This window comes from Sinocyclocheilus rhinocerous, unplaced genomic scaffold (genome assembly GCF_001515625.1).
Source record: "Sinocyclocheilus rhinocerous isolate Xijiao unplaced genomic scaffold, SAMN03320098_v1.1 scaffold1201, whole genome shotgun sequence".
Classification (NCBI taxonomy): domain Eukaryota; kingdom Metazoa; phylum Chordata; class Actinopteri; order Cypriniformes; family Cyprinidae; genus Sinocyclocheilus; species Sinocyclocheilus rhinocerous.
The window spans coordinates 1667989-1689354 of NW_015654059.1; the positions used below are offsets into that span (position 1 = coordinate 1667989).

Below are 21366 nucleotides of genomic sequence, written 5' to 3' on the forward strand. Positions count from 1 at the left end.
GTATTCTTTTGGTTTCATTGTCGCTTTTAAAGGGGTCATATGATGCTTTTTTAAAGATCATTATTTTGTGTATTTGGTGTAACAGAATATGTTGACATGCTTTAATGTTCAAAAAACACATTATTTTTCAAATACTGTACATTATTGTAGGTCCTTTATGCCCCGCCTCTCTCAAACGCTTCGTTTTCTACAAAGCCCACTTGAAATCGCATCATATGACCCCTTTAAGAATATTACTTAAAAGTTAGTAAATTATTAACATAATATGAAACAATACTGCACATAATACTTTAAAGTGATTTTTTTTTCAATGTTAAAATGCATCTTTACACACTAATCTTTGTGCCGTTTTAAAATGTTTCTCTGTTGTTGAGAATGTTGAGACCTGCCTTACATAGCAACCGTGGCTCAACCAATGGTGTGAGTTTGGGGCGGAGCTTTTTGTTTGTTTGGCCAACAGCAAAGAGCGCTCGGGAAATTTTGTTCGAATGCTGCTGGTTTTCTTGTTTTCGAGAAGGTCTTAAAACGTATAACTGAAGTAAATGACTAATATACATTACAGTTCAAAAGGTTGGGGGTTTTTAAAAAGAAATGAATACTTTTATTTAGCAAGGATCTATTACATTGAAAAAGTGACATTGAAGACATTTATGTTTCAAATTAATTTTTATTTCAAATAAATGCTGTTGTTTTTAATTTTATATTCTTTCTGTACATCCAAAAATATTTATAATAATGTAATAATAATGTTTCTTGAGCACCTAATCAGCATAGATTGATTTCTGAAGGTTTTCATGTGACACTGAAAACTCAGCTTTGCATCACAGGAATAAATGACATGACACTTTTAAATATATTTAAACAGAAAAAAGTTATTTTAGATTGTAAGTAATATTTCAAAATATTACTGTATGCAACCTTGGTGAGCAGAGTTTTTCTTTTTAAACTCTTACTGACACCAAACTTTTGAATGGTAGTGTACGCTACACTTGAAGATGAAGTGTGTCTGTATTAAATACTTCTATGCCAGCTCAATAAATTGAAAACACTGTGAAAATCCTGACCAGCTCGCCATGGTAACACTGGCTCAACCAATGCCAGAGTGTTTAGAAAACCTGTTTGAAAACAGTCATTATTTTTGCAGCTCTGTTTGGTTTGGTCTTCTACTGCCTGTAGTATTTACAATGAGTGCTAGGTTATGGGTTTATGGCTAGATTATGGCATTTGGCACAATTTAATCCTGTTTAAAAAATGAGACATTTTATATTCATCAGTAAGTGTTGCCTAGTCATCTTTTTTTGTCATTTTCCTGATATCTACTTTATCCAATGAAAATGTCTTTGCGAACAATTAGCCCTTCTAAGACAACCTGCAAGGAAGGCGGCGGCAAGGCACGAAGATGATTGGCTAAGGTAAAAAGGCTCCCTTGAGTTCATAATCAGGGTTTGACATGTCGCACTGAACCATCTCAAATTCCCATACAAATCTTACCGGCTTGGCTCACTCATCCATGGCCTAAATGAGAAAAATTACAGACTTTGCCAGTTCCCTTAAAAACCCATTTACATTCTGTCAGCTCCTATTAAGAACGAAGATCGTGACAATGGGCAAAAATATGCATGGGATAGAAATCCAGCCCCAGTCCATCACGGTAATTCCGACCCTGCTTACCAAGGCGCCACTTGATTTCTCCTCAATTTTGGCTTCCCTTCCCGCAAGCTGCACACTAAACAGGCGCTGATAAGCACCCTGCCTGAAAACCAGCTTTAACAATATCATACAATTACAAGCACCAGTAACAGTATCAGCCATAGATCAGAGGTACTAAATGCTGAGCTATGAATAAATTAGCCACAGTTTTTTGCCTAAGCAGAAAGACCCGAAAAATAATGAAAGGACAACAAGGCAGGCACTTTGATTTTTGTAGCTCTGCGCTTCCGCTGATAGTTTTCTGCAAAAAATTTTGAATGACACAGATTATAATAGATTTCCGAAATAATCCGGATTACCGCAGTCATTAAAGCCCCATTTAATCAAAGAAAAAAGTCTTTCGATGGTCACACATTATGTGCGCTATGGCTCAAAGCGGGTGGCGATCTTATTTCAGTTCAAAATTGGCATGTCTATCAACATGATGCCTCTGTTTACTGAACTCTTTAGACAAAGACGTCATCTGCAATTCAAATGATTTAAATCAGTAGACACAGAGGCACAACATTGATAGGATTGCTTCATTCGTTTAGCAAAATGTCAAAGCAAATTGTAGGGCCTCAGCTGTGTTTATGAACAAACTCCATATTTCAGATTTGCAGGAGATTAAAAAGAGATGAAAAGCAGTGAATGAGTAATTGTGTGAAATCTAAACCAAGGACTCTTTTTATAGTGCAAATTTCTGATTAAGGCAAAACCGAAGGAGAACTCCCCGCAATTATCGATAATTGCGAGTGGGCAATTATGCATTAGCATGATAAAAACAAGTGCACACATAAAGGACGACAACTTTGCACCTGAGATGAACGGCGCTTTGCCCATGGGGTAGGCAGACGTTGCTCGAGTTCCTCCAGGCCCGTGTAGTGAATTATGGTCTGCCCTTCAAGCAGTCATACACACCCGCCATTAATCATCTCTGGCCAGTGTCCCCATTCTCAAAAGAGGTCTGGAATGTGTTTCCAAACCTTACTGAGACCTGGTTGTCACCCTACCTGTCCACCCTCAGCCCCTTGGGGTCCTTCACACGGGACCATAATGATGAAGCGGAGACGGTGACTTTGTTAAGGGAGATAGTTTCCAATGGGACCGAAGATACTCCTTACTCAAGGATGTTGCCCAGGTAAATTTTCGATTCGGGCGAGTACTTTGAGGGTCACGCAGGATGAAGTAATGTTTCGTAAGAATTAATTGAATTGTTCACTGAATACACGGTCAGCATAAGCAGGACCGTTGAAGCATGAATGCGGCATATAACAATGTGACCTCCTGCGGGACAGTCTCTGAACGAGAGTCCTGGAGTATCCTACAATAACAAATTATGTCTGAAGATTCTCCTTCGCTCATTTAAGCATGACATATTTGCCATTGTTACTGAACTGAAGGTCAAATATATGTCAATGTGATTCAGTTTCTGACAGCTAATCTTCAGGACAGATGCAGAATTTCCTAAAAGTTGTTACATATATTACTCTGAATTTTACAGATCTGGAGGGCAGGCCGGTGGGTTTGTGTGGCCCCAGGCAAGATTATAAAAATGTCTTAAAATAATAATAATAAAATAAATAAATAATAATAATGATAAATCTGTGCAGAACTATATGTATAAATGTTTATTAAAGCAAAAAGGCTACAAATCAACTTTACTTTTACTCTTTATGAGACTTTGTCTGCATATGCGTAGATTGTAATCAGAAATGATTTTTACATTTACTGTACAGCAATAGTGCATTAAAATCATGTCAGAATGATTGAGTTTCAGCACACATGAATCCCAACAATGTTATAAGTGAGAAAAATGGTACTTTTTAACCCCTAAAACCTGCTGTATCATATTTGATATGCAAATTTCTCTAAATTATCAACATAATCAAAACTTTTACATGCCTTGTGTCGTTTTTAGAAAAATCATGTTCAAATGTATCAAATATGATCCATCAGGCTTTTGAGAAACATTTATTTGTTCACTTTATTTGTTCAGTTTTGATCATACAACTGAGCATTTAAATATCATCTTACAAAGACATATTAATGGGAGATATAGTGACAACTGATATTTATATGATATTTTATGTAAGTAGTCTGTTATACTGTAAAAATCTCATTGATTTACATTACAAGCCACCAAAATTTCTTACTTTTCGACCATATAAATAACAACAGCTGCAACAAATTACATTTTTTTGCCCAGTTTGGATCTCTGAATAAATCTGAGGTGTTTTTTCCCTTCTCGAGTATGAACTCCATATCCTCAGTATATCATAGGCTACTATATAAGCCATAAATGCCTGATGTATCAAATATGATACTCAAAAAAACACATACAAACTTCTTTTTTTATATATTGTGTAAAGGTTTACTAAACTGTTCCATAAAAAAAAAAACTATTATTTCATGTCAGCTTTAAATCTAATTATGAATGTTGACAGTATAATTAGTTTGTTAAAATAAAATAAATTTTCCATACCATAAATAAGAGAATAGTGATGCAACATGCCAGAAAACTCTCTGATTTACGTGGGGAAAGACGTGGGCAACCAAACAATATTTCCCCGATAAAATACATAGATGAACATCAATTAGGCCTATACACCTAATGTGTGTCTTCTGGACTTTATTATGCTGCATTAGAGCTAAAACCAGATTTCCGTAAGCAGGACCTTACAAACTCCTTAATACCTTTCACATATCGCCTACAGGTCACGACAGCCTTAATGATCCTAGCTGAGGACACTGCAGACATTTCTACAGAAACAAGCCAAAAGCCTTTCATTACAGTATCTATGTCAGAGGTAAAGCTCTCAGCGGTAATGCGCTGCGCTACAAAACAGCATCCTCCGGTGTTAGCCGTGCAACAGCGAAACATTGAACCGCAAGGGCTGCCTGCAAAATAGGATTATAGAAATGCATACCAGCAAGGCAGCGTTCCTCTGACCACAAGTCATTCTGAGCTGAATCTACCAAAACTGATTGATTCACCTCTACGATTCACCAGACACCTGAATGTCACCATTCCACATGGCTGCCATTCACTGCACAGAGTGATTGAAAGAGAGAGCAGAGGTGAGAGGGAACGGGATGCTTATGGCACGGGGAGATAGGAACTTAATGCAGGAACACAGAGAGGACGGGTGCGAGGGCGGAGGGGCACCGAATGCCACAGCTGGCGACGGTGAGATATGGGAACATTCATTTTGCTACAGAGGTCTCTAAAGTCTTCATTTCCAGGAGTCCCCAAGTCCTGGTGGAAACATCTGATAAGAGCCTGATGTCAGTGTCTTCATTTCGTTCTCTATCATACTCACATTCTTCACCCCGTTCATCTTTCCAGCTCAGGATATTTAGTACAAGCCGAAGCGATGTCATTGTCATGACCCTAAAGGAACTTCCAATATTTGTCATTTAATACGTTTCTACTGAGCTACATTAGGGCTGGGTACTGACACAAATTTCATGATTTGATTTCGATTACCAAGCATGCGATTCGATTTGCATCCAATCTCGATGAAATTTGATTTGATATTGATTCATTTGGATATATATCAGGTACAGTATCTCAATTTTCCTCAAGGAAAAAAAATCTCTCTTAACTAATGATGAAAACTATCCACTTTGTTTTTCACCACAGAAATAAGCCATTTTTTATTTGAATGTGCAAGTCTTTAAATAGCTAGAAGAATAACAAAGTGCAGTAAACAGAAAAAGGAAAACTATTTGTGCAAACCACCAGTGTGTCTATGATTATGATAATACATTTAAAGAACATGATAACAAATAACAGTTTGCAACATAAAGCAGCACAACAGAATGTTTTTGTACAGCTAAAATAACCCCGCGCAAATGACACCGGAAGCCTCACCCATTCAAGTTAAAATTGTTTGTTAAAATTAACAACTGATTTGTGTAGAAACAAGAGATGGTTCACCCCAAAATTTAAATTCTTTCATCATTTACTCACCCTCAAGTTGTTCCAAATCTGTATCAGTTTATTTCTTCTGTTGAACACACACACAAAAAAATAATCATTAGAAGAATGTTGGTAACCAAACAGTTGGTACACCTACATCACTGCCATTATAAAGCGTGGAAGAGCTGGACATTTTTTATTATAACTCTGATTGTCATATACACCTTGAGAGTGAGTAAATCATGGGGTAATTTTCATTTTTGGGTGAACTATCCCTTTAAGAATATTGGTTAATCAAAATGAGAAGAATCAATTAATATCAAGAAATCTATATTTTCAGCCTAGCCCTAATGCACAACACAACAACTTTATTGAAAATACAACCAGCCAAAAAAAACCTAATTTAAAATTTTTCTTTGCCCATTTTTTAAAAGGCCACGGTACGTTAAAAAATGATTCAAACTTCAATCAACATCGTTTTCCAACTCATAACAATTTCTTGAACCTCTTGAACATTCTCAACACAGATTATTAATCATTGGCTCTGATCGTCATGCGATGGTTGTCTTCCTCTGACATTTCCTTGTGTGGCCTTGCTTGTGTCCATCCTGCTGAGTCGCTCATCTATGCTTGCTAATCCAACATGCGTGACAGCTGACCGCTGATGCTAACAATAGCGAGACAGCTCGGACAGCCCGTTCTAAAGACTGTCAAATGATAAATTACCCTCTTCAGTCACTCTAACCGAGAGCCAGTTAGGTCACACAAACAGCTTGACGTGACATTTTTCCAGTACTGTATATGCAAACTGCTGCCAATCAATTAACAGCTTGCCTTTCTTTCCCCCTCAACCGCATATTGGGATTGAGGGAAATTGACTGCAGAGGGGAAGTCAACACAAAAGTCTCCTGGAGTCCAGGGTCGCAGGGAGGGACTGAACAAATAAATGTGGCTGTGAAAATGAACCTGAAAAACAGCTTTAGTTCATAATGTCAGTCGTCCTTACTGTGAATCTCTCAAAACATGTAAATCAACAATCAGCTAGAACACTGCAAATATGTATATTTTTAATCAGCATTTTTGTCTTGAAATATTGTATAAGATACATAACATATTGTATAATACGATATGCTATCATTCAAAAGTTTGGGGCTGGTAAGATTTTTTTATGTTTTTGAAAGAAGTCTTTTATATTCATCAAGGCTTCAAGCATGATCAAAAATACAGTAAAAAATAGCAATATTATGAAATATTTTTTTTATTTTAAATTACTTTTCTATTTTAATACATTTTAAACTTTACTTTAAACTTTACTGACCCCAAACGTTTGAACATTAGTCAATTTACATACAAGTAGGCCTAATTGCATTTAAAAAAATTTATTATTTTTATTTATATGCATTTCATAATTTATTTATAATAATTTGTAAAAAAAAAAATGGGTGAACTATCCCTTTAAGAATATTGGTTAATCAAAATGAGAAGAATCAATTAATATCAAGAAATCTATATTTTCAGCCTAGCCCTAATGCACAACACAACAACTTTATTGAAAATACAACCAGCCAAAAAAAACCTAATTTAAAATTTTTCTTTGCCCATTTTTTAAAAGGCCACGGTACGTTAAAAAATGATTCAAACTTCAATCAACATCGTTTTCCAACTCATAACAATTTCTTGAACCTCTTGAACATTCTCAACACAGATTATTAATCATTGGCTCTGATCGTCATGCGATGGTTGTCTTCCTCTGACATTTCCTTGTGTGGCCTTGCTTGTGTCCATCCTGCTGAGTCGCTCATCTATGCTTGCTAATCCAACATGCGTGACAGCTGACCGCTGATGCTAACAATAGCGAGACAGCACAGACAGCCCGTTCTAAAGACTGTCAAATGATAAATTACCCTCTTCAGTCACTCTAACCGAGAGCCAGTTAGGTCACACAAACAGCTTGACGTGACATTTTTCCAGTACTGTATATGCAAACTGCTGCCAATCAATTAACAGCTTGCCTTTCTTTCCCCCTCAACCGCATATTGGGATTGAGGGAAATTGACTGCAGAGGGGAAGTCAACACAAAAGTCTCCTGGAGTCCAGGGTCGCAGGGAGGGACTGAACAAATAAATGTGGCTGTGAAAATGAACCTGAAAAACAGCTTTAGTTCATAATGTCAGTCGTCCTTACTGTGAATCTCTCAAAACATGTAAATCAACAATCAGCTAGAACACTGCAAATATGTATATTTTTAATCAGCATTTTTGTCTTGAAATATTGTATAAGATACATAACATATTGTATAATACGATATGCTATCATTCAAAAGTTTGGGGCTGGTAAGATTTTTTTATGTTTTTGAAAGAAGTCTTTTATATTCATCAAGGCTTCAAGCATGATCAAAAATACAGTAAAAAATAGCAATATTATGAAATATTTTTTTTATTTTAAATTACTTTTCTATTTTAATACATTTTAAACTTTACTTTAAACTTTACTGACCCCAAACGTTTGAACATTAGTCAATTTACATACAAGTAGGCCTAATTGCATTTAAAAAAAAATATTATTTTTATTTATATGCATTTCATAAATTATTTATAATAATTTGTAAAAAAATATATATATATATATTAAATTCATTGTAAAAAATATTTACCATTGTACTAAGAAAAATAAACAATTCACGATTATGTTTGAAATCAAGTCTTAATATCCAATGCTATTTAAGTAAATTGGTCATATTTTAAGGACATTTCAATATTTTGTACTAGAAAAAGATCAAAATACTGCGAACATTTTGCAGTGAACCTTCAGAAATCCATGTCTTATAAACCCTTAGGGATTTTTTTAAGACCTCATTTTCTAAAGTCTTATTAATCTCCCCTCTGCTAGAGAAATCATTAATGTCTATTCATTATTTTATAATAATATATCAAGATTAATATGAACGATGAAGTGGCAAAACCCACCAGTGGTCATTTTGCACTGGTGCTGGTCTTTGGCCTTGCAGCAGCTGTTTTCTAATTAAAGCTGCTTCACTTGAGTGGTTTATATTTATATTTTATTGGGACCTTTCGCCTCTCATGATATGCACAGAGTGCAAATCAACCCCTGGGCATATCATTTATAAACATTTTTTAATTGCCTCATTTACCGGTATATCTAAAAGGCGAAATTTATAATAGCTTGCTGCAAAGGGTACTGTATTGGGAAATGTAAACCATAAGCACTTCAAGATATTTGTATCACTCTGAATTCAGATGTAAAGACATCAAAATGTAAATAGATTTCTATTCACTGACAGCAGAAGACAGGAGATTGCACAATTATGAGTGTTCAGACACCAAAAATGCTTTTAAACCTGTGGCACATTTCTGTTTCATGCAAAATACTAATGCACTTTGAGGTAAAGCAGTGAAAAAAACTGAAAAAAATCTTTGGAAAACAAAAAAGATGACACTGCCTCGCTCATTTGCACAGTAACAGACTCTAGCTTTTAAACTGTCATGTCTGGCATGCCCTGATATGAGAAAGAAAAGCAAAAATGCTTTGTGAATGTCTACGTACAACGTTTCCCAAAGCTAACAACAAACCGCTTTCATGTTGTCTTCAGACGGTCTTCAGACAGAACAGTTAGCGAGGTTTGAACCGAATGCTGTTTAACCCCTCAGAAGACAGATTAGCCCCGAGACAGTCCATTCATCATTCTTCTTATTCGTCATGCAATCCCATAAGGACCACAACACAGGCACCTTCTGGAACAGCAATAGTCCTTGGGAGTGTTTTTACAAGTTTGGATTCCCAGCCGTGCATTTTACAGCTATTGCAGCGAAAGATCTGATGCGTATCTGCTCCCCTCCATAAAAGCTTGTAGCGTGAATAACTGGCTTTGATTTGATTGAAAGAATAACATTTATATTGAAAGCATATCACTTCCCACTAAGATTAATCAAGAGTGCTGTCATACATATAAAGAAAGTAGCACATACATACATGTAGTGTTGGGCCAACTACTCAAAAATGTAGTCAGACACTACTGTACGCTACAGAAAATTTGTCAGACTAACAACAGGATGCATGAAACTATGGTTACAAATGATTGTATATATCCTGTTACTGTTTTACAAAGACTTATTAACTCAGGAAGCTCTCCAAACGATTCAGTGTGTGAGTCATTTAAATGATTCAGACTCAACTGCAAACAATTTCAAAATGTTCTGTTAAGCTATTTGACTAAGACATTGAAAAGAACAACTCAAAATAGTGATTAATCCATGAATTGTGTATTGCAAGTTCAGATTTTCAACTGAAAAACCAATACGAAACATTCTGCTAAAACATTTGACCAATTCATTGAAAAGAAATTGCTCAAAATACAAATGGCTCTTTTTTACAAACCAAGTATTGTGAGTTTAGATTCTACACCAAATTGCAAACTGATTCAGAACATTTTGTTAATCTATTTTAGCAAATCATTGAAAGAACCAACTCAAAATAGTGATTCCTTCACAAATCAAGTGTCACTAAATCGATCAAATGGGTTAGCAAACTGTTCTGAATTGGTGTGCAATTCAATTCATTGAAAAGAACCAACTCAAAGTAGTGATTCATTAATTAATTGAGTATGGGTAATTCTAATTCTAAACTGAACTGCAAATCGATTCAGAACACCTTGCTAACCCTTTTGAGCAATGTAGTGAAAAGAACCGACTCAAATAGTGATTCATTCGTGATTAAAGACACTAGATCAGATTCTAAATTGGTTAACAAATCTAAATTGGTTTACAATTCAATTCACTGAAAAGAGCCAACTCAAAAGAGTGATTCATTTATGAATCGAGTACCTCTAGTTCTGATTCTAAACTGAATTGCAAACTGATCCGACACACCTTGCTAATTCATTTGACTAATTCATTAAAAAGAACTAACTCAAAATAGTGGTTCATTCACAATTAAAGAATCACTCGTTCAGATTCTAAACATACCACACACGCTTGATTGCTGAAATACTGTCAGGGAAAATGTGTTTTCTGCCACACTACTAAATAAAACCGATTAACTACTAAAATACTACAATTTAAGAAACTAGCAATGCTACTTACTCGCTATTGAGAAATGTAGTTAAACTAACAGCTTCGCCATTTGTAGTGACACTACTAACACTGTAACTTCAACCCAGAAGTAGAGCTACCGAGAAATGTTCTTCCATTCATCCGTGCTGTATTTTCCCAAAGGATGAATCAAAGGACGTTGAGCTCTGAAATCAAAGTTGGAGCTTAATCAGCTGGTTGCTTTGCTGGCTCATTATCAGTGAACACCTGCCTTTCATGCCATTTATCAACTGCCTGTCAATATATAGATTAGAGTATCCATTTCACTGTCAAAACTGACTATTCATCACAGCTGTACACTGTCCGGTTGTAAATTTCTCTTCGACCTCTGTGGATAAACACAATCTTCTGACTGCAAAAAAAAGTGAATATAAACAGACAATGACGCTAAACAGAATGAGCGCCGTGATAAATCAGATATTGTGAAATATCAATTTTGCACATGGCTGCACACGAGCACACTTCCATATTTTCCCAATGCTCCTTGTCATATTCCCAAGCCATTAGTTTAATTCATGACATTGTAGAAGGAGGAGGTTTACTATTGGGTTCATAAACAGACAGTGAATCCAATTTTACAAACTCAAACATGTCATGCGGTATTTCAAGTAGTTTCAGAGCTGGACGATATTGTTGTATATAATCCAATATTGAACAAGAGATTAGTTGGACAATTTTATAGTATCTACGGTCCCGACATTTTTTTTATAGAGCTCTTATTACAACAGGCAGAATAAAGTACCTTGTTCTTAATTAGAGTCTTGAAGTCCCAAATCGTCTTGCTATTCTTCTTTTGTTTCAGAGTTTTTTTGATTCATTCCTTCCTTCAGCACCAGGACGCTCAGAAATGCATATTAAGCAAGCTTTCCTGAAACAATTGATACAAGAAAATGTTAAACCGAAGACAAATGTGGTTGGAGTCGGTTCATCTATCTCTTTCCCACTCAGATCTCATTGTTTTAACCTGGTGGAATCCCACTTCGCCCTTCAGTGAGCCCCACAAATCATCCTGGGACATGGAACTGGGGGACAGAACAAAATGGGCATCAAAGTTAGTAGACTTTAGGAAAGAAAAAGAACAAAGAGAAAAAAAAAACAAGAGCAATAAAAGTCTTCTGGCACAGACATCACATCCCACTAGTGCCGATCACAAAAAGGGCTTTTCACACACTCTTAACCCTCGAATAGTCTTTTTAAACCCCCCTTTTAACCCTAGGTTAATCAATGTTTCACACTTGACATTTTGAAATTGTGGATATAAAGGGAGTCTATGGTAGATACCTGTATCATTCGTTTTAATGGAGCGAAGATCAATGCTGATTGGTCAACAGCCTCTAAACATGTCATTTTGATTTCTGCTCTGATGATTTTCATTGAGCATTAGACTTTTAGTCTATATTTGTTCGGATGATTGGGTGATTGAGCTCTTAAATCAGGGGTGTCCAAACTTTTTTTAAAGGGGGCCAGATTTCATGATGTGGACAACCCGGGGGACCGGATGCTTCTCTCTCTCTCTCTCTCGCTCTATATATATATACATGACAGTAGCTTGAGTTGACAGTAGCTTGAGTTGTGTATGTAAAAATCTGTAAATATTTTAACAACCTCATTTTTAAAGGGGAACATTTTTATAATTATAATATCTAGAATGGAGTTATGTTTTTTTTATAAAAAAATTTTTGTATGAATATCCTACATTTCTGCCACAATAGCTACTACAGTTACAGTTAGTGTTACTACAGTAAATCGATTGGAAATGTTGGTGATTTATGGATTGAAAAGTATTCTAACTGGATTGTTGTCGCACAATGTTTCTCCTGTTTTTCGGTCACGTGATCGAGGTCAGTCAGCAAGTAAATGCATTTGCTCTGAGCTCGTGCTGTGCTGTCTTTAGGCAGAGCTAATAATGGTCCGTGCAGCGCGCTTCACACAAGTACAGGTTTGGGTGGGTTTAGGAATTCTTGTGTGCTAAAGAAATGGCAGCGCATATGAGCTATCAAATTGTTACCACTTGTGTTTTACTGCTACATCTGGCCTAAAATTTGGTGCTGTCACCTTGTGTTGACGTTGTGAAACTGCATTATTTGTAAATTATTCTTGCCGGGCCACATATAATAAATTTTAATAGACAAGCTGCGGGCTTTTTGAAATTCATCCACAGGCCTCATTTGGCCCGCGGGCCGGACCTTGGACACCCCTGTGTAGGGTTTTTCAACTCAAAAAGGGAAATATTTATGACTAATTATAACTGGTTATGATTAATAATAAATATCTTAAATAGATGGGACTTTGCAACAAACAGCCAATGGTCAATTATTTAAAGCGATAGTTCACCAAAAAATGAAAATTCTGTCAATTCCTTAACCTCAAGTTGCTCCAAACCTGAATGACTTGCTTTCTTTGAGTTCACGCTGACAGAATTTCCCCTAAACTTTAAGTAATTTTACTGTTAAGTAAAGCTCTTTTGAAAACACTGCAGACACTAAAATAAAAATAGATCTGAGCACACATTTTGAGATTGATAAGGTGACATCTGTGCTTTCCCACTCTAGAGAAGTCCCAGTCGCCATTGCAGACAACCAATCATAAACTGCCTCAGTGCTCGCCTCATTAAGTATTCATGGACTTTGTACAGTCGCAAAAACTTTTAGTTTCAGCGCCTGAGTTAAAACTGATTTGTTGAAGTGGTAACGAGAGTGATAAACTGCTATTTTGCCCGTATATTTTAGAAAACTTAATGGATATTTCTTAATGGATATTTTGTCAAAAAATGGATGTCAAAAGTAAGACTTGCACAAAAGATATTTTCAAGAACATTGGGGTCACATTTACTTTCATTGTGACATTTTTCAAAATGTTTTGTGTGTTTCAAGAAAGTAATACATGTTTAAAATACATAAGGGTGAGTAAATTAAGACAGAAAATTTGTTGAAGTGGTAACGAGAGTGATAAACTGCTATTTTGCCCGTATATTTTAGAAAACTTAATGGATATTTCTTAATGGATATTTTGTCAAAAATGGATGTCAAAAGTAAGACTTGCACAAAAGATATTTTCAAGAACATTGGGGTCACATTTACTTTCATTGTGACATTTTTCAAAATGTTTTGTGTGTTTCAAGAAAGTAATACATGTTTAAAATACATAAGGGTGAGTAAATTAAGACAGAAATTTCACTTTTTGATAGATAAAAACAACTTCAATTAACATAGTAACACTTTCACTCATGGACAGTTATTTAAACCTACTGCATGGTCATACACATTGCTATATTTGTCAAATCAAATGTTAATAACCTCATAAATATGCAAATCAAAACATTGACTAAGGGTTTACCCATGTATAATTGTGAAATCTTGAAACCAGAAAACATTATTGCAATGTACAATCTTGAAACCAGAAAACATCAACCCGGGGTTTACCAATGTACAATGTGAAATCTTGAAGCCTAATTGAAACAAGATTTCAAGTGTGAAAGGCCCAATAGTGAGTTGCAGATGGGATGCATTTGCATCTTGAGGCTAAATAAGTGTTTTTTCACTTCCTCCCATTGTCTGCTCAGTTCCTCTGTTTCTAGAGCCTGTCAAATCATATCAGCTTTCTCAGCCTCACCAGTCCACGCATCTGTTTACTGGTATATAATAAGCACATAATCAAACGCCACAGTTAAGTGAGCGCTGAGTGCTGTCAGAGCACATTGAGGGTGCATTTATTCAACGCTCTCAGTGTTGGCAGTTGCTTTGAGAAGGGCAACAGTAGAAGCAAGTGCTAATAAGCATTTGACATCAAGGTTACAGATATGCACCCTGTCGAGCAACAGCGGGCCTGTCTCACACTCTCTGGGGACTTAGTGTGACACTATTTTGTACTTTATAACATGCACAAACTAATTCAACTTTAATAAATACAGAAATGAGAGATGGGAAGATATAACAAAACACTTTAATGTGCTGAACAAGGCAATTATGAAAGCATGAGATGCATGTGGATTCTCTAACATCCTTTTTGATTAATAATTTCAAGGTTGAAGACATCCCTGTGTGTTGTTTTGAAACACTTATGCAAATGCTAAATTGTAAGCAGGCACATTTTTATCACATATTTACTAAACATTCAGGATGTCAAAAGAGGTTGCATTTAAGTAGGAAATACGCGAGCAAATCACAGGAAAGTGATCCCTGGAGATTTAAACCTGAAAATAATGATGCATTTATTTAAACAAAAGCTACACATATCTATTCAGCCACTGGCATCTCTAGCACTGTTTTCCTCTGATTCACATCTTATCTCAATGACAGGCAGCAGTTTGTTCCTTTTCAGAGACATAAATCGTCCACTGCTGCTGATAGGCAGGGCATCCCCCAGGGATCTATCCAGGGCCCTCTACTCATTTTAATCTACATGCCTCCCGTTGGACGAATAATGCAACATTATTGGTCCATTTCTATTACTGTGTCAAAGACACACAAATCTATATTAGTTCCCATCACCACAGTCCTCCACCCCCTCATTAAGTACCTTTATCTGTAAGTCAAAGCTGATTCTAACTGGATGTTCACAATCTCATAAAAGATAAAACTGATATCTCATTAAACAGTCACAAAGCTTTTGTCCTTAGTGATCCTGGTCTTTCTGTAGGAGGTACTGATGTGAAACAAAAGTCTGTTCAAACTGTACTTAGCATTAGTTTGCTGACTGAAGAATCAGAGTAGAAATAAAATTAAATAAAACTATATATCCAAAGATTTATTCATCTGTCGCAAATAATGCCATTATTATGTTCATTCAGGGGTTATTTTAATTTTCAAGTACTGATGCAATAAATTGTATTAAGAAATTAAAACTTAATTGTACTAACAACAACAAGGTTGAAGATTTCCAGGGAAAACATGGACTTAAAAAATAATAATAATAATAATAAAATGTATATTCCAAATGTATTGTTGCTGTGGATAAAAACTGTCTGCCAAGTGCATAAATGTAAATTAATTAAATTAATTTATCAGCAAATAATGTATATGATCTACATAATTTATACACACTACAATTCAATACATTGAGGCCAGTAAGATTTTTTTAATTATTTTTATTTACACAATAAACTGATCACAAGTGACAGTAAAGACCTTTATAATGCTACAAAACATTTCTATTTCTTCTGAACTTTCTATGCATTAAATAATCCTGAAGAAAATGTATTTCCACAGTCATATAAAGCAAAACCGGTTTTCAACATTATTACTAATAAGAAATGTTTCTTAAGCAGCAAATCAGCATATTAGAATGATTTCTGAAGGATCATGTGACACTGAAGACTGGAGTAATGGCTGCTGACAAATTCATCTTATATTTTAAAATATATTCAAATAAAAAGTTATTTTAAATTGTAATATTTCAAAAATATTACTGTTTTTACAGTATTTTTGACCCATTAAATGTACCCTTGGTGAGTAAAAAAAACTACTTTCAAAAATATTAAACAATCTTACCAAGCCCAAACTTAACTATACACATTTAATTGTATTAATATAATTTTTGTTGCAGGGTTCATGCATATGGATATATGGATGTATAAGGATAAAACATGCCATTCTTGTATAGGACACGTGGCAACATTATGGAATATTCACAAGCTCCTTTCAAAACTGACTCTTGAGAATGAAGAAAAAAAAAAAGAGAGAGAAAATTGTGAAAGGCTTGTGGGCTTCTTTTTGCTGACCAAAGCAGGACTTTGACTTTTACAAATGCAGTTCCATGGCACTCTTTTCGCTTCATTCCAGCTTAATATTAACAACCTCAGGGCTGGCCAAACAGCAATTATCGAGCTTGTGTTACTGTGTGTATGCATATGTGCATGTGTATGTGAGTGTGTGTGTACCCAGAAAGGACAAACTCTTTGAAGACATCCCACTGTTCAGAGAAGCATAATACAACATATAGCTACATCATCAACAAAAGCAGTAATCCACTGTCACACAGAAAGGAGCACAGAGTCCATAGTCTTTTTGATTGGACAAGCAAGCCCCATTCAAAGAGTGGGAAATGAGAATGAGAGGCTTTGTTACTTTACTGAAAATGGCCCCAGTGCATCCAAGAAAAAAAAATGCTTAGGAAGGTTTCTATTTTGGCATACAATGAGCAAGGCTGAAGGATAAATTATCACCATACTATCCATTCGCACACAAGAGGTGGCAGAGAATTATGATGCCTTAGAAACTCTGGAATCATAAAGGGTTTTGTGTCTGAAGAACTTCTCAAATTCAAAGGCCGCCTATATGAAACACTTATAATATTATGGGTTCACAGAAAAGGTCACACATATTATGTCTTGTGGCTATGAAACAATTAGTATTTTAACATTTACAGATTGGCCCCATTCACTTCCATTGTAAGTACCTCACTGTAACCCTTTTTTTAAGAAAAGAAAGAACAAGTTTGAGCTTAACTTGTATTGAACCTGGAATATTCATTTAACTGAGAACTGACAGAGAAATAAAAAATTTAAGGGTTTACATTAGACCTACACATTTTCAGCATCATTACTCAAGTCTTCAGAAATTCCTTCAGAAATCATTCTAATATGCTGATTTGCTGCTCAAGAAACATTTCTTATTATTATTAACATTGAAAACAGCTTAATATTTTTGTGGAAACCATGATACATTTTTTCCAGGATTCTTTGATGAACCGAAAGTTCAAAAGAACAGCATTTATTTGAAATTCTATTTGAAATTCTGCAACATTATAAATGTCTTTACTGTCACTTTTGGTCAATTTAATGCATCCTTCCTAAATAAAAGTATTAATTTTCAAATTAAACTAAATTTAAAAAAATGTACTGACCCCAAACTTTTGGACTGTAGTGTATAAAAAAAGGGCTAAAATAAATAAATCAATCAATAAAACTGAGGGGGGCACCCTTTGTTTGAATTAACATGAACTTCTGATTCGACCTGTTATGAAGTATGACCCAGAAGCCTTTTTAATGTCATGCTACTATCTTGCCTCTCTGAGGGGTTGCTGGCCCCCAACCCCTCTCAGAGCTGAAATCAGCACTCCGCCGCACACGGGGCACTGACCCACCAGCCGGGATTTTAAATGAATCGGAGGATAGGACATAGGAGCAGCACCTGCCCAGATGGCAGGGTGCACAGGTCCCGAGCAGAGATACAACATGGGCTTACCTGCGAGTTCGACCTGGATGGACGCCACAGACAGACCCCTGGGACAAAAGAGAGGAAAGGAATGCTGAGATCCAGTCTGTTGGCCGTGACTTCCATACCTCGAGAGTTCATGCCTGGTGGGAAAGGGTTAGGGATGACATTTGCCTCACGAACCTTTGGATTATTCAAGGCTAGTCCACTACGGTGCACATTTGAAAAATTATTTCAGTTATCCCTATGAATGTACTCGATTTATAACTCTTATTTATAACTGAAAGGTAACTGCTGTGTATATTAAAAGAATAATGCTGATTACCACATACCGGTAATTAATTTCCATGTGAATCTCCACTTATTTATAAAAAGCAAAATTGAAAAGAGTTCCATTGAGGCATTTACAATGGAAGTGAACGGAGACAATGTGTAAAAATTAAAATACGCACTTTCATTTTTAGTCCACGTTACTATGACTTTTTACAATAACAATATAATTGTATTATTATGATATTACTGTTGTTGTTTACTACTACTATTAATGCTAATAATTAACCTTACCATAAAACTTGCTAACTTTAATATTTACAATAACAATAATAGTTTCTATGGATATGATTAATTATTATTGATTATTATTATTGGTTATTATTAATAATAATAAATTGTTATTATTATTATTATTATTTTCATATCCACAGTTTATCCAAAGTTGACATTAATACGATTTTAGTGTGGGAAAAAAATCACTTACTGACCTTTTCTATATGAGGTTATGTCCAATTTTACATTGTTGCCATGGCAATGAAACACTGTGAACCCTAAAACCACTGAAAAAAAGACAGAGAGAGTTTCAAACAGCTTTACAACTTAAATAATACAAAAGTTTTAACAGAAAAATTTATGGGCTTTCACAAAATTATACACTTCGCATTTAATTTATTTTAATAATTTAATTTAATAATTTATGCATTTAGCAGACGCTTTTTACGCTAAGAAGAAGCCCCATTCACTTCTACTGTAAATGCCTCAACATAACTTCGATTTCTGTTTTTTTTGTTTTTTTTTAAGAAAACAAGGGAACTATTTTTTTTGTGATAATCAGCTTGTATGAATATTCCCTTAAGCTTGCAACACAAATGAACACTGCACAAAGTGAAAAGTGTCTTTAAGGAGAAAATTACTTTTATTGGCGTGACCTAATGCAGCCGGGTTGATTTAAACTATTAAATATTATTATTATTATTATTTATTTAATTTTTTTTACAAATTAGAGACATATTAGACACAGTCTAAACCAGTCAATTTACATGCTATCAGATTTTTGGGGTTTACAATCATTTTTACAGCGATACAAAACTGCAGAAACATTCAGAAAACATTCTGCATTTCATTTTTCATAATAACTGGCTTCTTGCAAAAAAGATGCAAACCGTACCCTGAAATACGAATTATAAAATGCAAATGTGTCCCGTACGGCTTGAAATATGTATGCCTCTGCGCTTACAAGGGACTTGGGCTTTAAAAGCACTCAATGTAGGTCCCTCACAGCAGCGGCTGCTCTCTCTGTCCTTCACATTTCACTGGTCAGTGCCCAGTAATCAACACACATTACCCTCACAGAGCCCAAGCTTAATTACCAATCACACACAGACCCACAAACACTCCAGCTCTTCCATATTCCGCCTGCCACTTACCTTTCTCCCCATTATTTAAATTCAAGATTATGAATGACTGACACGAGTATGTAAATGTGTTTTGTTTTTGAGATTATGTGCAGTGGTTGATATGCTGATGAGGAACGGTAACTGCCTCTCGAGAGTGAGTGACATTCCCCTGCACAGTATGAGACCCTCTCCTGGATTCTTCTCATCAGGTATCCTGCGGAGAATAGTTTACTTCTTAACAACAAAAGAAAAACTGTTTACGGCATTCGCCCGACGGTAGAGATTTGACTTTGCCATACCGCGTCTGATTGGTGCCAGACTTTGGAAGAGCTGCCTAATATATGAAATTTTCTTTAGGTAAGTTCACCTCCTAAAAATGTATATTCTGTTACCATTTAATCACCCTCAGGGTTTTCATGTTTCACTATAAATAGTAATAATAATAAATTAAATATTAAAGTTAGGTTTTATGGTTCTGGTTTTATTATTAACAACACCAATAACAGCAATAATATTATCATCATCAACAATAATAATAACAATAAAGTAAATATTAAAGTTACCAAATTGTATGGTTACGGTTAATTATTACAATGCTGATTATTATTATTGTTAATAATAAAATTAGCAAGTTTAATGGTAAGGTGTATTATTATTATTAATAATAATTATAACAATTATTATACGTAATTATTATTTATAATTAATATTAACAACAACAACAATAAAGTATACATTATTACTATTAATAATAATAAAAATATATTATATTAATAATATTATAATAATATATTATTATTATTAATTGTTGTTGTTGTTGTTAATAATCATTATTATTATTATTAATATTATTATTGTTATTCATTTTTTAAATAACAGCAATAATATTGATAAAAAAATAAAGTAAATAAAAATGAAATAATTATCTCACACATTTAGCTTCTTGTTTTAATGATGTGGAAAACAAGACTGATTAACAAAAAATTACTTTTGCAGCATTAAATAGAACATATAAAGTGAATTTTAATAGTATTCGGGACGCTCTTTTCCATATAATGACAGTGAATGGGGACTAGGGTGAGAACAAATTCATTATACAAAAGTAAGTGTCAGAATATTCCTCAATGATACACCTTTTTGTTCCACAGAAAAAAGAAATTCAAATAAGTTTGGAACAACATGAAGGTGTGCAAGTGATCTTTCTTTTTTTGGGTACACTATTACTTTAAGATATTATTGAAACACATCTTCTTTTGGAAACATTTAGAAGAAAACGTTATGTAAAACCCCCAAATGTGCCTCATTTCGTTTTGCACATCCAGCCATCCATGAAACCATCCATTCATCCATACTCACATATCCATCAAACCATCAGTTCGTTCTAGCAACTTTTCTCTACAAGCGTTTCATATTTGAACAAAAATGATCACAGCAGGGGCAGTGGAGCAGGAAATCAGGTGAGGGGAAACAGGAAGTTGCAGGTGTGACACGGGTCCCGTGGAGCCCCATCTAAGCAGGAAGTGATATTGAGTAAGAGCAGATGGATCTGATACGATTACAGCTTGTAGTTGGAAAAGCCATCTGTTCTGGTGACTGTTTATAGCCGTGAACTAAGACTGTGAAGCAATATCCAACAGGCACAGAAGAGCGAGAAGGAACACAGTTGCAGGAGAAGTTTCAATAATGGCCCTGAGAGATATTTAAATAACAAATGCAATATGTTCATGTCGGTTCCTGCGGTCTTGTGTATTCACTATTGGAGTTTTTTTTTTTTTTTTTAATTCAGAAGTTAAATTACCATACACACCAATTAAAGTTTC

The 21366-nt window shown here is 35.0% G+C and overlaps 1 long non-coding RNA gene across 1 annotated transcript; it reads right to left on the reverse strand.

The window, feature by feature from the left end:
- Positions 1–11686: 11686 nt before the first annotated feature.
- On the reverse strand, positions 11687–18703 carry LOC107716664 (uncharacterized). The gene is made up of 3 exons (XR_001637237.1): positions 18638–18703; positions 17907–18019; positions 11687–11744 (listed from the first exon to the last, which is right to left on the reverse strand). It is a non-coding gene; the product is annotated as an uncharacterized LOC107716664 (long non-coding RNA).
- Between the last annotated feature and the right edge of the window lie 2663 nt (positions 18704–21366).